Source organism: Octodon degus, unplaced genomic scaffold (assembly GCF_000260255.1).
Source record: "Octodon degus isolate 3935 unplaced genomic scaffold, OctDeg1.0 scaffold00168, whole genome shotgun sequence".
Taxonomy (NCBI): Eukaryota; Metazoa; Chordata; class Mammalia; order Rodentia; family Octodontidae; genus Octodon; species Octodon degus.
Window position 1 is genome coordinate 1,697,752 of NW_004524744.1, and position 18,604 is coordinate 1,716,355.

The 18,604-nt window shown below is 41.9% G+C and overlaps 1 pseudogene; it reads right to left on the reverse strand.

The window, feature by feature from the left end:
• Positions 1–162: 162 nt before the first annotated feature.
• On the reverse strand, positions 163–1,512 carry LOC101581751 (annotated as a pseudogene).
• Positions 1,513–18,604: the final 17,092 nt, after the last annotated feature.

Below are 18,604 nucleotides of genomic sequence, written 5' to 3' on the forward strand. Positions count from 1 at the left end.
TCGTGTTTCTTTCCAATGTGAATTCTTGCCTGTACTCAAATTAGGATAATCAAATTTCCTCAGCTTCCTCAGATACTCTACATTTGTCAGATGAGTCTCCACTGTGTTAGTATGTGTCTCTAAATGCACAGAAGATAAATGGAGGCTTTAACCACGGGAATCCTACACAACACGAGCGCCTTCATGCCTCAGAACGGCACTGGGAGAGCCAAAGGCCTTCCCACAAAATTTACACTTATAAGGCCCTTCTCCAGTGTGCCTTATCATGTGTCCTTGCAGGCCCGAGAGAGAGATGTAGGCTTTTCCACACTGTTTACACTCATAGGGTTTCTCTCCTGTGTGAGTCCGTTCATGTTTTCGAACTGAAGTGGAACAGATGAAAGCTTTCCCACAGTGCTTACATGGATATGGCTTCTCTCCCATGTGAGTTCGTTCGTGCTTTTTCAGTGCACTCGGGGAATTAAAGACTTTCCCACACTCCTTACATTTATGAGGACCACCTCCAGTGTGCCTCATCATGTGTCCCTGAAGGCCAGAGAGGGAACTGAAGGCTTTTCCACACTCCTTACATGTATAAGGCTTCTCTCCAGTATGGGTTCTTTGATGTCTTCGAACTGAACCTAAACAACTGAAGGCTTTCCCACACTGGTTACACTCAAAGGGCTTCTCTCCAGTGTGAATCCTTTCATGGATCCTAAGTGAACTGGGGTACTGCAGGCCTTTCCCACACACAGAACACTTATGTGGTCCACCTCCAGCATGTGCTATCACATATCCTCCCAGGCTGGTGACAGAAATGAAGGCTTCATCTCCTTGGCATTCATGGGACTTCTCTCCGGAGTGACTCCTATCATCAATCCGGAAAGGGTAGTAACAACTGAAGGCTTTCTCACACTGCCTGCATGTATACGGTTTCCCTTCCAATTCCTGATATTCACGTAATTCTTCTCCTGTAGGAGATGTGATGGGGTCAGGTGAGGACCGATGAGGCAGAACTACGCCACACACATGGCATTTGTGGGATTTCACTCCAGGAAAGGTTTTCTGGTTCCAATTCTGATCTGGAACCTGGGTGAAGTTTTCTTCACACTGATCACCTTCATCACTTTCACAGAGGTTCTCTGCGATGTGGCTGCTTAAATTTCTCCCTTCATTTCTGTACCAATCTTCAATATTCTGGTTCCATTTTTCCCCATTTCAGGCTCCTGAGGTGTCCTGGCGTCCTCCCTATGGCTCCCACGATCACTGCAGATTACACAAGGACAAGGACTGCAGCAAACAGACCAGGGACAGCGTAAGACCGGAGAAACCGAACTGCGCCGCCGGAAGAAGAAGCGAAGTCTGATTTTGTTTTCTAAGGTGGAGTCTTACTGTGTTTCCCAGAATAGCCTCCAATTCCAGGGCTCTGTAGATCTTCTTGCCTTGGACTTTGGATGGTCTGGAACAGCAGGCATATGTCAGTTTCCAGCTCATCTCCATTTTTTCTTCCAGTAGATCTAAGTCTAATGACATGTGAGGCCCAAAAACAGCAAGATGGAAAGAACAAGATGTTTAGAATCATTATGTGAATGTTTTGTGTTTATCAAATCTCCTTCTCAGAGTCACCTTAGTATGTTTGCAGTTGATTTTAAAAAAGTGATAGTCAGGAGTAGGGGTGTAGCTCCATGGTAGAGTGCTTGCCTAGTGTGTTACAAGCCCTGGGTTTGATCTCCAGAAGCACCATCAAAATAAAGTTCACATTAATAAGGAGCCAGATGTTATAGACAGATGTCAACATCAGCTAATCTGTGTGATATCAATGACATTCCATACAGAGAGGGCCACCATCTCCATCATGAACAGCATCAGACAACTCACAGAGCCTGGTAGACAACCCATCACATACGTTGTACTGAGGGATAATTAACCCAAGGATTTATTTTTTAAAATGTATCAGTTATTCTATTAGGTTCTTAGTAAGAAGCTTAGAACACTAATTTATGAGGATAAATACCATTTGTCAGAGCAAAAACAGATCCCAGGTAGCCCTGGAGCTGAGGAACAGTTTTGATTTTTGCTAAAATTTGTGAGTTCACTGCTTTCTGATCCACTGTGTGCTGCTCTAAAATCTGGTATCTCTCTTTCTCAGTGTCCAAGATCTTACTCTCCTAGTGTTTGGGTTTCCGCAACTTCTTTTTGAAGTAAGCATCAGTAAGGTTTTTGGGGACTTTCACTTTGCTGATATCAATTTTTGTTGAGGTGGCAATGACAAATTTCTGGTGTGCTCTTCATAGAGGAACACGATTAAAGCTAAGAGGTCCAGTCACAAGTAGCAAGCCACTGGCCAACTCCTTCAGGAAGACCACTCTCTTGCCTCTGTGACGCCTGGTAATGATGATCAAGATGGTGCCGGGAGTGACGGTAGCTCAAAGTTTCCTCATATGCTGACTAAGCATCTCTTGCTGTGGCTCAAGAACTATCAGGGCACATCTTCAGTAGGGTAGTATCTAGGCATTTTTTGAAGCTTAACCACCCAGCTACCTTCATTCTTGTCCCCACCAACAGGTTTTGTAACTGTGGCAAGAACTTTCTTCTTTTTCTTCTCAACCTTTGATTTAGCAGCTGTGTACTTTCTCTTGTACAAAGCCTTTCTGGAATACATAGCAGATCAGGAGTGTCTACCAGTTCCTCTAACCAGGACAGGATTTTGGCTGCAGTGGGGCTGCCTTTTCTTGGACTTTTTGCCTTCACCTTACTCTTTTTACCAATACCACTAGCAACAGCCTTCTTGGCTTTGGGTTTCTTCTCTTTAGTGTCTGGCTTCTCAGTTTTTTTGCCTACCATCTTGCAAGATGGGAAAGAGCTAACCCAAGGATTTAACCTGACAGACTGGATGCCCAGAAGATCACTTCTCTTGAGTTAACCGAGATTCACTGGAAAGCTCAAATGTATGTTAGCATGGAACAAACAAAATATGGACATTTGTCAAGAAAACAACTCTATTCAATTTCCCACACTTTGGAAGCCAAATTTTATTAGTAAGATTTTTTTAAAGGTGCAATATGTGGTAGGAATGTTGAGCTAGTAATAAAAAATATTAAAATTAAAATTAAATACCACCTGCTTTCTATCTCACCTTGAACTGTTCTATTAATATTTGTTTTCCTCTGTGAAGTTCTTACTGACAGTAATATAAATGAAAATAAAAATGTCTTGAAATACAAGAGAATCTTCCTGGGTCTGTGAACCTTAGGGAAATGCTTGGAAATGTGGTAATTGAAACATACAAGTGCATGCAATGTGTTTATTATTGAAACTGTCCTACCAATTTGATTTGAAACTTTCTCATTGCTATTTGTTTCTTAATAAAATTATGGAAAAAAAAGAAACATACAAGTATTTTAGAAATTAAGTCCATCAATGTTCATTTCAAGCCTTTCCAATCTCAGGTCAACACTCACTACAGTTTCTGATTTATATTTTTTAGTGTAAATGAAAACAGAACTTCAGTTCAGTCACAAACACCAAATTTTGAGATTTTTTTCCTAAGTTTTTGGCAAGTTCTTTAATAAAGCCTAAGTTTTCTTTGAATTTCTTGCAGGACTGACAGTAGATAACTGCATCAATAAACAATGCTTATGGTTACCTTTCTGGCCAAAGCTAAGGTTATCTCTTTCCTAGTAAACATTAAGGCTTCCTGCAATGCAATCTTCTTTACTACCTATTGTTGCAAATACTCTTTCTTTCACGTTTACTAGAAGATGATGCTACATCTTGATTTCACACAATTTCTTTTACTAGAAGGAAACCAATTTTGCAACTGGATTACAGAAAATACTTGATACAATTCTAAACCTCATCAGTAATAATTGAAGGGAGGGCTATGGGACCCATGAGAGGGAAATAGAAAATGAAGTTTCTAGCCTGCAAATGGTAAAAAGCCATATTTACTCCAGCTCTTCCAAGATCTAGGTCATAGATATAGAGGGCAGCCACATATTTTTGGTCCTGAATAGTGTCATTTCCCTTCTGTTCAAGCAATTTAAGTCATCAGACTATGCAGCAAATAGTCTGCTGATCTCTGTAGGTCTTCAATAAAAACTGGCTCAACTGCTGTGGCCAGGGAAATGGGTCCTCTCCTGCATATTACTTGGTACTTAAAGCATCATTTATAAGCACAACATTTAAAAGAACTATGCAGTGACCTTGTGGTTGTTATAGTTGTTGCTTTTTTTTGTTTTGCAGCACTGTGGATCAAACCAAGGACTCCACATGTACTAGGCAAGTGCTCTAAGGTTTTAGTTATAAAAAAATGTTTCTTATATTAGTTCAAAAAATGTATAAACTTAGGAAAGAGGTATAGAATTGAACCTATGTTATATCCATACCAATTCTTAGGAGAAATGGTGAAATTAAAACCCATGGCTCCAGCTGGGGGTAGCTCAGTGGTAGAACTCTACTTAGCACACAAGAATCCCTTTAATTCATGACCAACGCCTACTGACACAGAAAGCCATGGCTCCACCCACATTATTTCAAACACTCATTTAACTCTATGGATTCAACAAACAAAGCAAATTCTTGGAAAATCAATAGAAGCCTCTTATTATTCTTTTCAATCACATAAGTAACATAAACATGTGATTAACTGAAGACTAATCAATCAGATCAAGTAATTTGTTTACCTGACATATTTGTCCCTTGTGCTTTTATCTCAGCTCTGGGGCTGTCTTAGCTTTTATTCACTTAATAAATTCCAAAATTCAGATCAGCAGCAAAAGCACAGAATTGGAATGTAATATATGGGAGGATTACTTTAGTCCTATACATTCAGTTTCATTACTGTGAATTTCTCTATTTACCCAGGAGAATAAAAAGCTGTGGTTTGTTCAATCTTTTGTTTTCTACAACAAAATGAGTATCTTTAAAACAAACAAAAACAGATCCGTTTTCTTAAAAATTCCGAAAAAATTACACTCTTTTACATGGTCAACGGATGCTTGTTCTAAAGCACCAGATAGTAAATATTTCAGGCCCAGCAGTCCTCATGGTCTCTAGCAAAATTATTCAGCTCTTGCCTTGTAGAACAAAAATAATAATAGAAAATGTGGAAGCAAGTAGGTCTGGCAAAGTAGCAAATAAGACAATCAGGCACCTGACAGATTTGTACCTATAAGCTGTTGTCAACCCTTGCTCTATCATACAGTTTATTACCCAGAAAAAAAAACAAAAACAAGCCCAAGGAATGTCTTGTCTTAGTAACTTCTCTCATTGCTGAGACCAAATACTCACCATCCAATGGTAAAGGAGGAAAGGTTTATGGTTACAATTTGTAGAAGCTTCAGTTCACAGTCAGCTGGCTCCAAAGCATGGCAGCATCACGGAGGAGAGATAGTCCGCAGGTGGAAGGCAGCAATGTGGCAAGCAGCAGAAGCAGCAGTAGCAGAGCAGCTTCGTCCTGTCCCTTTCTAGTCCACCCAGGCGACCCATCGTTTGGGCAGTGCCGCCTGCATCACACTCAGTGTCAGCATCACATCCTCAATCCCAGCAGCACACACCCTAATCCAGCCACTTTTAAAACTCCCCACCTATGCCCCCTCGAGGCTTTGTAGGGGACATCTAAATGCAATCCATGGCAGCTTGAATAATTATGTTCCTGAAATGACATTATTATTGACATAACATGAAACCAGTCTTTACATTAAGATATAATTTCTTTTTTAAAAATATTAAAATTTAATATGTAATGTGTGTAGAATAAATGTTAACATTTTCAACATTATTTATCTGTTTAAAAGATCTAAAAAGTAACAGCAGAAATAAATAAACTACAATGAAAATACAAACAAAACTCTACAACAGAAATAATTTTTGCGGGCCGGAAAGATAGCTCAGTGGAATAAATGCTTCCCTGGCAAGCACAAGGGCCTGCGTTCAATCCCCAGTTCCACAAAAAAAAGAAAGAAAGGAAGAAAGAAAGAAAGAAAGAAAGAAAGAAAGAAAGAAAGAAAGAAAGAAAGAAAGAAAGAAAGAAAGAATTTTTGCTTCAATTACCACCCCTGAATCAGTCTGTGCACTTCATGGCCGCATGGTCCATACACAGGTCTTACGCTGATAGCACACGCGCTTAGCTTTCCTTTCCTGTTTGGCAGGCCATACTTATCATCTCTTGTCTTCCTCTTTTGTAAGGAGCTTTCCTATTACATAAAGTGCACGTATCAGGAAAATGAAATATTAAAATAAAATATCAAATATATCCTGTTCAGAATAAATATCAACATTTTGCATTAAGATATAATTTCTATTAAAGAGCTCTTGAAGGAGAGTGATTGCATGTGATACCATGGGCCTTCTGAAGAAAGATCACTGCTTTTGCAGAAGGGACTTATGAAAAAAGAGTCTATGAGTTCGCAATGAGAGGAAAACAATTTAAATGTTGAGGCATTGATGGGATGTAGCTTAGTGGTAGACTGCTTCCTTAGCATGCTCCAGATCCTGGATTCAATCTGCAGCACTACAGAGAAAAAAAAGTACATAAAATGTTGCAGTACTGAATCTGGAGAAAAGAGAATTAATGAAGGTGATAGCCTGGGGATAATTACTTGAGGGCTAGTCTGGAACCAAAAAAAAAAAAAAAAAAGACTAAAATTGAAAAGGCTCCCTTTGCTTCATTCAAGTAAGATTTAGCAATGAAATGCTTCTACATAAGTACTTTAAAATTTACAAATCTTTGTAAATAAGGACACTGATAGGCCCCACAGCAAAGACAAAGGTGATGAGGAGCAAGACACTGAAGCACAGCCCTGTGTGTCCTAATCGTCATGTTCCTGTCACCAGAGGAGTTTCTACAATTTTCCTTACTGTGGTGCTTATGTGGAGAGTTTTTCAAACATTATCTTTTGTGGCTAGTAAGTGCAGAACAGCAAAGGTGGGGCAAAAATAATTGAAAGTGCTTGCAAGGGGCATAGTCCAGTCAGTGTGGAAATCACTATGGAGATTCTTCAACAAACTGAAAACAGAGATACTATTTGATCCAGCTATACCACTCCTTGGAATATCCCTTGGAGAATTAGAGCAGGCATGTCTTACCCTCAGCTATGGGTCATAAGCAGCCCTAGAAACTAGAAACATTAACTTTTTAACATTATATGATTTTTAGTGAGATAGTTTTTGTTTTGGTATTTACATACATGAGCTGTATTATATTTATATGCAACCCTAGATAATTCTTCACTCAGGGTCACCTAGGGAATCCAAAAGTTTAAGTACCCTTGCTGTAGAGATATTTACATACTCATGTTTACTGTGGCTCAATTCATAATAACTAAGTCTTGGAATCAATGCAGGTCCTTGTCAAAAGGTGAACGGCTATTAGAAGAATCAGCCATCAAGAAGAATAAAATCACGTTATTTTCAGGAAAATAGATGGAATTGAAGATTACCATGTTAAAGGAAATGAGCCAGACTCAGAAAGACAAATGCCACATCTTCTTGTCTCATTGGTAAAATGAGAGAGAGAAAGAGAGAGAGAGAGAGAGAGAGAGAGAGAGAGAGAGAGAGAGAGAGAGAGAGAGAGAGAGAGAGAGAGGAAGAAAGGGTAAGGGTAAATGTGGGTGTGGAAATGATCCAAGTATGTTATACACACATAGAAATCTGTCAAAATTATATCCATTAATCTATATAACTATCATGCACTTTAAAAAGATAGAAGAAAAATGGAGTCAAAATCAGCAGACTTCTTTTATAAAGCAACCGTGCACAGCTATCTTTTATGTATTTCTACATTGTCCCTGGTTTTCTGAATAAAAGGATTTACGTTAAATTTGCCCAAAATTTCAGAAGAGTTTTTGCATTCTTTGCCTTCACAACCCAGACCTTTTCAATAGAGATTTTGTTCATTGGCAGATGAACAATGGTCACAGATCTTTGTGCTCCCTCAGATTCTCTACCAAGTAGAGGACAGTAAAAGTGAGATTGTGATGGATTCCAGGCTCCAAGTATGAGACGACAATCATTTCCACTTCTCTCATAAAATTTGTCCTTTGACCTTCGATGCCTGAGCTGCCTTATGGAGCTGCCCTGCCAGAAGGGCACATCAATAAGACATGAGCTACAATAAACAAGAGGTGACCTACCCATCCACTTCTCTGGCATGTGAGTGAAACTATCTTGGACCCTCAAGACCAGCTATCTCGGTTACTCTTCTCTCGTTGCTGGGACAAATGCCCAACACCCAACATGATGGAAAGAAAGGTTTATTCAGCTCACAGTTAATGGAGGTTTCAGTCCATACTTAGCTGGCTCCAAGGCAGATTGGCACATGGCAGAGGGCAGCAGCTCATGGCCGCAGCAAAGCACAAGAACAAAATGGAGGAGGAACAGCTACAATGGCAACAGAGAGAGGAAGTCTGTCTCCCTTAAAGTGGATTAAGGTTATGCACATCAGGCTGGGACTAGTATTCACACCCATAATCCCAGGAGCACTCACACCCATAATCCCAATGAATCATGAGTTAATCACAAACTCCAGAAGTCTGCCCCATGATTTCATGAGGCATCCCAGGGACAAATACACACAAACCACAACACTCACCTCTGCTGTTCAGGCTAAAAGGAAGCAACCGGTAGGTCTGGATTTGCCTGGGTGCATGTCCATGTCCATGTCAGGAGCTAGACACTGCACCTCTGGCAAGAGCTTGCTTTTCATGGCAGTAGGAGGTGAACGTCTGGGGCTGCTGGTGTACAGGGCTGGTCTGCCTGCAACAAGGCTACCTTGTATACTAGTGAGCCTGCTTCTTTGTGTTGGTGGTAGTGGGGACAGTTTGCTGCTCGGACTGGCAGTGCCAGGTCGCCAGCCTGGGCCCACTTGCTGCAAGTGTACATAACAAAAGCGATGTGCATATGGGATGTGTAAATAAGATCCCATCATGACACATACCTTTTCTTCTATTCATTTTTGAGTGATCAATCCTCTAGAATGGAGGTTTAGTTGAAGCTGGATTACAGTAAATAAGACCCATTCATGTTTTCATTTATCCCTTTTCCTTGGAGGATATTCATGATCCAAAGCGTAGGAGTTAATGGCACTCAACATAAAAATTGTGAGATCTAGCCCTTCTGAGATCAACAGCTTGCTCTTTATGATCCTGCTGCCCATAATCTAAAAGATCAGGTGGGAGAGTCACAGCAGGCTTATACTTTCTTCACTTCCTACCAAAGCTTTATTTTCTAAGAATGAAGATGCTGCAGATTTTACTTTGCCTTGTACAAGTTTTCGGTGAAGCTGTCCAACCCAGAGCTAGGTTGGGATGTCAAACCACAGTACTTGTCAAGTGAGGCTACCCAGCTTCTCTGTGATAAATGGTGTCCCTCCCCAAACTGCTAAGTTGAAGCCAAATCTAGCCCCTCAGCATAGGTATCTTGAGACTCGATCTTCACATAGTCAATCAGGTTCAAACGAAGCTGTTAGAATGGCCCTAACCCATGATGTTGATGGGGCAAAAAGGACTCCATTTTAAAGGAGGATCTCCTAGATTCACTTATACTATAGATAAACTCTCTCCCTCACCCTCCCCATGTACCTAACTGTAAACACACGATAGATGCTCAGCAGTGTCTGGGAAATGGAAACATTCCCCTAAAATTACTGAAAATGAGGTAATGTGGTAACTATGGAAACCTGAAAAGTGTATCACCTCAAAGCAAAGTTCAGGTGGGTACCAACAATTTTTTGAGTCCTGACCCAAAGTCAGTGCCAAAGTTGGTTGTGAACTTGCAATAAAAGCTTCCTTGTTCCTTTCCGTGTGGTCTCTTTTGTCAGGTTTATCTTCACTTCCTGTCATCTGCTGCTGCAGTGTCTTGATGGTATCTTAGAAAAAGAGTTAATTCAGACACATAAGGTCACCGGAATGTGCAAGCACACAAAGCCCACATGAGCTCTCAGGGAGAAGTCAACTACTTCGGTTTGAATGCCCCTTCCAGCACTCATGTTGAAACTTGTTTGCCATTTTATGCACATTGAGCAGGCACTTTTAAGGCATAGTAGGTCCTGAGGTCTGCATCCTGCTCCATGGATTAATGCCAATATTATACAAAGCAGGCTACTCCATGAGTGGGCTTCTAATAAAAGGTTAAATTGGGGCCCCTCCTTCTTGTCTCTCCATGTCCTCTTGCCACTTGATTACTTGTGTCACATAGAGACAATGCAAGAGGGAAGTTCTGACTGCATCTTTCCCAGATTGTAGCCACTCTTCGTTGAACTTCCCAGCATTCCAAGCTGTGAGCCCAACAAACTCCTATTCTTTGTAATTTACTCTGCCTATGCTATTTTGGATCAGAGAAGGATACAGAATACCACAGTACACTGATACCAAGAGTGAGGCTATTGCTGTAACAAGTACTTGAAAATGAACCAATTCTTTTAGAACTGGGTAATAGGTAAAGGCTACAGGAATTAGAAGGGGCAGACTAGAAAAATTCTGTCTTTCCATGAATATAGCAAATATATTCCACTAAGGGAAAATCTGGTGAGCAGTTGTAAAAAGGAAGCTATAGAAAAGTGTGAATGTTCGCTGATACCATCTGAGTGATTATGGTTAGAATGGTGGTACAAATACTGAGAGTAAATGTCATTCTGATGAGGGATCAGATGATAATTAGGAATAACATATTGCAAATTGTTACACAATTGCAGAGCACTTGCCATAATTGTGTCCTGGGTCTTCAGAAAATGAAGAGCTAAAGAGAGATAGAGTGGAATGTCTGGAGGAAAAAAAAAAAAAGATAGCTGATCAGGAGCTGGTATGGAACTCATTTTTGAAGTCCTTGCCTAACATGTGGGAGAACTCCTATTGACACTCAGCACCAAAAAGAAAAGAAAAAAAAAGGAAGAGTAGAAATGCACCAAAGCTAGAACTTGCACATCTCCAGCTTGACCCTGTAAAGTGTGACAAGGTGGCCACATGATCTGCACACTTGTAATGCCAGCATTCTGGGAAGCTGAAGCTAGAGAATTTCAAGTTCAAACCTAGAAAGAGCAACTTAGTGACCTAGCAAGACCCTGTTCCCAAAAAGAGAAAAGGAGAAGGGAAGAGATGGAACAAAAGGAAATTCAGTGATAATGCTCTGGGTTCGAGTCCCACTACTGTTCTCTAAAGTGAAATAAAAATGTAAACAAGTGTAAAGTTGTATTAAGAAGAGCAAACCACACACACAGTCAATGGCCTGTTTGCTAAGGAGATTAGCACAAACAGATGCAGTCTTCAACACAAGAGAGGGAAGATTCCCAACACATTCAGAATTCTTAAAAGAAGTCACTTTAAAGAGCTTTGAAGACCACTCTTCTCATTATAAGCCCAGAGCTCTAGGAATACAAACTGGCTTGACCTCACAAGCCCAGGACTCCTCTGTGGCTTGCTGCCTGAGCCTGCCTTCACCTCTCCTCTCCATAGTTCTGTGCTCCTCTCTCCAGGTGCTGCAGTTAAGACCCAGGTGTAGATGAGGCCACCGCCCCAGCAGGCACACACCACCTCCCCTGGGAGGTCTCATGGTGCTCCTTATGCAGGCTTACAGAAAGCCAGAGCTGTCAGAGCCTGGCTCCTTTGATTTCAACTTCTTTTTTTAAAAATTTTATTGAGAAAGAAATAGCAATGAGACAGCTTCAAAACAGGTTAGTTGGACAGTTACAATAATTAATACATTGCATATTGTTATCTTCATAGTAGTTATTCATAGTAAAAGTTGCAGAAATGGTATCCTGTCCAAACACTATTAGTACAAATCTTTCTTCTTGTTGAATTAAGAGCAAGTAGCTGTATATGTATCCTATTTTGTATATACAGATACAAAATGGTCCTTCATTTAAATCCATTTTTATTGTTTAGTTTTGTCAGAGATGGGTATTGATTTCAACTTCAAAGGATCTTGCAAACACACTCTGATACCCCCAAAGGCAGACTCCCTGAGAGAGACCTGCTTTAGGGCAGAGCCCTGTGGAAACTCTTAAGACCCTAGACCTGGGCAGTACTGACCTGGAAGGACTGGAGGTCCCAGGCTCTAGCGCCTAGGTGACCAAAATTTCTAGAAGACCGTTGTTTATAATAAATGATAGTGATTCTCCAGGCATTGTGGCACACTTCTATGATCCCAGAACTTGAGAGGGTAAGGCACAAGCATTGCCCCAAATTCAGACCAGCTAGAACTACATAGTGAGACCCTGTGTAATAAACACAATTTATACTGATTCATACAAAAGTGAATCTATATTGATTTGTGTTAACCCAAAGTCATACTGGTTTGAATTATGTGAAAACAAAAAAGGATCATTGTAAAGGAAATTCCATTTTTTAAAAATTCCCTATTACTTTCAAACTCTGGGTCAAATGTCATGCTCAACTCTATACAAAGAAAGGGTTGGCAAAAGAAATTTTATTAACTGTAAATTTATTTAGTCTCTCTCATCCTCTTCAGGTCTGAAAGTACCAACATAAGACTAATTTTCAGGGTTTGTAGGGCCAATCGATTGCCAGGTATCACAGCATCCAGGTCCAGATCCCTGCAGTGATGCCTAGAAGTTTCCAATCATAGTCACCTGCGTCCTGGAAAAGAAGAGCCTTGCAGGCCATCTCATGGTGAGAGCCCTACTCCCAGGCAGGAGTGAGTCTCCCTCATGGAAACCAAGATCCCTCCCTTCCCAAGTATGAATAATCCTCTACCTCATGGGAAGTAAACACTCCTCCGGCCCCATGGACTCCAACAGAGCTGTGGAAAATAGAACTCCAATAAAGGCTCACCTCAGCCAGTTCCCCAAGCTGGCCTCCTGTGAGTGTGAGCAGCCCAGTCTGAGCCTGTGCTGCTTAAGCTTAGTTCTGTCAGCCTCACGGATTTGGGAGCTGCTGAGTGGATGAGTAAAGCTCACTTCTGCCTGAGTGTGGGTCAGTGGTGGAGGACCCTGTCTATCCCCCTGCCCCTGAGTTCTGCTGTTGTTGCTCAGCTCTGCCTCCCAGGAAGCAAACCTCTCCTCCTCTCACTTGTGGAGCTGGGTGTTGTGTGCCTGGGGGATGGAGCAGGAGTAGGGGGAAGCTGACTAAGGCAGATCGGGCACCAGAGGGACCCGGCCAGGAACTGCAGCTCTGGTCTTTTCCTGCTCTCCTGCTCTCTAGCTCTGCCTGATAAACTCTTCTGTGCTTCTCATGCCCTGAAATTATTTCTCCCTGCTGAGTCAAGAACCTTGGCAGGAGGCCAAGCTGTGTTTCTTATCTCCATTCTGAGGAAGCTCCTCCAAGTATGGGTACTATCTTTAGTAGTTATATGGAATCATATCTTGGTACTGACTCACAAAACCATAAGCCCGTTTGGATTCCTAGAGGTCCATATTCATGACATCTCTAGTTCAGTTGATCTCCATAGACCATCCTAGGTTCTTCATTCATAGCTCCTTCTCCAACAAGGGATCTGTGTCATCATCCACAAGGTATTTACTTCTCTGCTCTCCCAGAATTCACATAAACTGGTATGTTTTTACCACTTCTCCTACTGCTTGTTGAATTTAATTATTTCAGAAGACATCAAATAGTAGGATTTCTTAATGTAGAAAAAAGTAAAAGGCACATTCAAAGCAATTTTCTCATTGCTCTTCCACCAGCCCCACTTGCAGTCACTATTCTTCCCTCTTCCTGCCTCAAGAATCTCATGAAGCATATATATATATATATATATATATATATATATATATATATATATATGTCTACTGGGTGTTCAGAGTCTTACCACTAGACTGGACTCATAACTCGTAGTCCTCTGCCTGTTTACAGCCTCCAAGAGCTGGGATTACAGGTGGGCACCACCACACCCACTGCCAATTGCAGTCTCAGCACATCCCAGGGATGGAGCCAGCACAGCATGCCTAGGGATCGAACTCCTGGCTCCTGTGCCTGTTTACATGGGTTTTAATCCTCTGAACTATTTGGCTGGCCAAATAGTTGTATTTTTTGTGTGTGCAATCCAAGAAATTAGCAGGTTTTCTTGTTCATTATTACATGAAAGTAGATAATTCATAAAATGTTATTTTCTACACCTAAATTTAAATCTAAATGCAGACCTGGTCTCATGCAACTTCAGGTCAGGGCATAAAGACTGATGAAACTGAAATAATTATTAGATCAAATTTTTAATTTCTTCTCCATAAGGAGAAGTTCCTCATCGGGAGTGTCTATAATCCCTGACCGTCAGAAAGGTAGAAGCATAGAAGAGCAGTAGGTATATGTGAAGCAACATGTTGTGTACATGCACTTAGTCACATTCCTAAATGAAAAGTGTTTCATCTTTAAGTTAACCTTTTCTGGTCAGTAAATGTAACAGTTCAGGATAGGAGCATCTGTGACATCACTGGTTCCCACATTCCACTGTCCCCATGGTGCTGTTGGCCTAGTACTCCTCACCACTGAAGAATCACTGGAAGGGGACATGGGCAGCTCACACACCTGTCTCGAACCTGCACAGACTCAGTCAGTGGAAGATGCCCTGCAAGGAGCGCAAAAAAGAGCTGAACCCTCTGAAAGTTGGAACCTGCAAGAAAGGTGACGTTTTGAAGCCGTGCTGCCTTCCCAAGGACAAAAAGTTGCACGTCTCTGACCCTCTTGGCAGAAGTTCAAAGATGGGTGAAACGCACTTCACCCCATCGGGGGTACCTTTGAAAGTTGGAGACCCCATGAACATGCGGAGAGCCGTCATGGCCAACTTGGTGGAGGAGAGGAGGAACCAGCTTTACATTGACAAGCTCCATAAGGATTTAGAAAAGCGGCTGAGGGAGATTGAGAGAAGGCAGACGCAGAGCTGTTTCTGCACAGGCTTTACAGGACAACTGGTTATTTCACCAGACTGTGGTTCGACTGATGCCACTGCAGGTAAGTGGTTCATCTCAAAGTTCAGGGCAGAAAACACCTGCTGCTCTCCTAGGATTCCAGCATGATCCAGGTTTAGCAGCCTCTAGCATAGGACTTGCAAAGCAAATGCAGCCCATGTCTTGAAACCTTGTGGAATTAAAATAATGTTTTCTATGACAAGAGTCTCCTAGGAGGGCTCCTAGTCACAATCTCCATTTCTGTCCTAGCAACAGGGCCATTGAGGGCACAGTTCTAGGTAGGTGAGCTTTCAGGGAGTTGCCCATTTTATCTACATGGTTCACCTTTAAGTACTCGTGTAATTTGTAATGATAGCATTCTGCAAATGAGTAATCTGAGTCTCTTCTTTGCCCCTTGATCAGTATATCTGGGAGTCTGACAGTTTTATAGCTCCAGTGGATGTGATTTTGTCTGTAGATCATGTACTACATTTTCTCTTCTAAGATCATGTTTATTTATTTTTTGAGACAGAGTCTTGCTCTTCTTGTCAACGGGCCTTGAAATGGACTCAAGTGTCTTCCTGCCTCGGCTTCCCAAGATCCCCAGAGGACAGATGCCCATCACCAGGCCGAGTGTGGGACTTTCTGATGTCATTACACATCTGTCTGAAAGACTCGAGACCAAGCTCTCTGCCCTGCTGCAGTTGTAGCACAACCACTGTATGTATTCACTTAACTCTTGTTGTGTTTTCGTTGCTGTTAATTTTACAAATGTACTGCCTAGTTTTCAAATATATAGGATTTATGTTATATTCTTATAAAAATGTGCCTCATATCATTTTGATCCTTTAAAATGTGGTAACTCCTCGTGTGCCCAGTACGTGGTAAGCATATTGTCTCATATATTTGATTAGAGTACATACTCTGCATTATCTAGTTTTGTGTGTCACACTGCACAGGGGTTCCCATCTCCCTAATCACTGACTTGACCCAGCATTAGTCAAACTGCTTTCTCTGTCTTAGGTCCTGCACTCTGGTCCATGCTGAAGTTTAGACAAGGGCTAGGAGCCAGGCCTGCTCCCTGAGGCCCTCATTCCAAGAATCTGGAGAGCAAAGAAACCCTCCTGTGAGTGCATGGAGATTCGGCCACATGATCCTGGGGCACAGCTGGCCACTCTGTGCCAGAGACATTCTGCTGGGCCTGCTCACCCCTCCTTCAGGTCAGCCTCCCCTTTTGCCCCATTTCCATGTGAGATGCTCACAGGCCCTGAGGGTGGCTTGCTCTCTGCACTGCAATAGTCTTTTCTAAGAAAAAAAAAAATCCTTCTGCCTTTGGTTGCTTCAACAAAGTAGTCAGGCTCAGGTTGCTGTGGTTCGATCCCCACAACTCAAGCCAGCCAAACCTGCCCTGAAGGCATTCAGAGAAAAAAAAAAATCCTGCAATAGTCTTTTCTAACAATCTCTCCACCCTACATTTATTTTTGGCAGTACCCAACCCTTAGGTTCAACCTTCTGGGTGAAACTGCCTGCCTTCTAACCTGTTTTGTCTTCTTTCTGCTGGTTCTTGGAGAGCTCTTTTAGTCCAACAACTCTGAAAGTGCATAATCTGATTTTTAGTTATGTTGCTATCTACCTCAACATTTAAGAAGTTATAAACATCCAAATTTGAAAATTTTCTCAATACTTGAATTCCATAAGGTTGGAATTTAATCTATGTAGCCTGTGTTACTTTTGTGTTGCTCAAAGAAAATGCCTGACAGCCCAAGCTGAAGGACAACAGGTCCATTTGGCTCACAGCTTGCAGAGGGTTCAATGCATGGCTGGCCGGCTCCTAGTAGGAGTCCTGCAGAGAGGCATGGAAAAGGAGGAAACAGTCCACGGCAGGCAGCGGGCAGCGGGCAGCAAGCAGCAAGCAGCAAGCAACCAGCAACCAGCAAGTGCCACGGGGAAAGGAATCAGCGCCCCACTTCTGCCTCTTTGGTCCAGGCTCTGCTTGGGAGCATTCACTCCCTGGATCCTAGCAGGGAGCTGTGAAGCAATCCTAAGGATTAATATCATTGCTGGTCATGGTATACTGGCCCTTAATCCCAGCTCGTCAAGTGACTGGAGGAGGAGGAATGCAAGTTGGAGGCCAGCTGGGACAATGTAACACCACCTCCTGCAAGGAAAAACAAAATCAAAACAGAAGCAAAAATAAATAAATAAATAAATAAATCCAGTAACTTCCTATTATCTTCTAGCTTAAAATTACCATCTTATTGTATGCTAGATATCTACATCTATAGATATACATTTCTGCAATTTTATTATTGATTTTTTGTTGAAATTTGGGGTGCTTTGCTTTTACAGTACTGACTATTGGACCCTGGTCCTTATTTGGGCTAAGCAAACACTTTACCACAGAGCTACAGTATCAGTGCCATTTTAGTTTTCTTTGTTGTTGTTTGGATTTGTTTTGTTTTGGTTTTTTTAGACAGAATCTTAATACACTTCCCAGGTTGGCCTCAAACCTAAGAGCCTCCTATCTCAGCCTCTTGAATACCTGGAATGACAAGCCTCTGTCACATGCCAAACACATTCTCGGTATTATATCCACATAAGAAACATAAACATGGCTGGCTAGATAGCTCAGTATATTAAATTGCTTGCTCAGGCAGAAGCAGGGGCTGGGGGTTACATTCTGGACCTGCCCTGCTTATCCCACCCCCAGGGCGCACCAAGTTGGTGAATGAGACTGGCATGGTGGTATGCTTCTATAATGCCAGCACTTGGGAGGATGAAAAACAAGAAGGATTACTACAAGTCTAATTTGTGTACTGAGACTTTAAGACCCTATACAACACACACACACACACACACACACAAACACACACACACACACAAAGAAAGAAATAGAAGTGTAAACATTATGTTCTGCAAGCATTTACTAACAAAAAATATATAGAGAACAGAGGTAAGCATAGTGCATCTTGGTGTTTTTTTTAAATGTATTTGGTACAGGGTCTACAGGGTGTTCAGGGTCTCACTATGTACATCAGACTCATAGTGACCTCCTGTTTTCAGGCTCTCAAGTGCTGGGATTACAGGTACACACCACCATGCTTCATCTATTCAGATGGTTTTGAGGTTTAAATGAGGAGGTAAATTTCAGGGTTACATGGAAGAAGTAACGGGAGGAAATACTGAACATAAGATACCGAAGAGACAGATGGAGCAGACATTGATGGTAGGGAGCCATGGAAGCTGGATGATCAGTTAAAGGTGTGTAGGCAGGACTAGGCCTCAGTGCCTAAAGCAAACAGGCTACCGCAGTCCAGAGATAAGCATCCTGATTGGTTAATGTGGGCTACTAGTCACTAGGCAACCTGTGTCACATGTTACTATCTTTGTAAATGCATAAATAAATGTAGGTTTCATTGTGCTGGCACTTGAGTCTTGCCCATCAGGCAGACCACAACCACCTATCCCAGCTTTTGTCTTGTCTATCTTTCTCATTCCTGTTGCCGTGTCTCTTCAGGTAGAACCAGTCACAGTGAGAGCAACAGATCTCTACATTTGGCAACTGATCAGGATGCCCCGTAGAAGATAAGTGTAGGTCAAGGAATCACTTCCAAAGAGCTCACATAAGGGAGAGAAGTGGATTGATTGGAGCCAGCAGAAGTCCTCACAATTGTGCATTAGCACTAGTGTACTAGAGGTAAAACTTGGAGATGGAGGCTCATTAGGACCAGAAACGGGCTCACTAGGGTCAGGAGCAGGCTCACTAGGGCCAGAAGCAGGCTCACT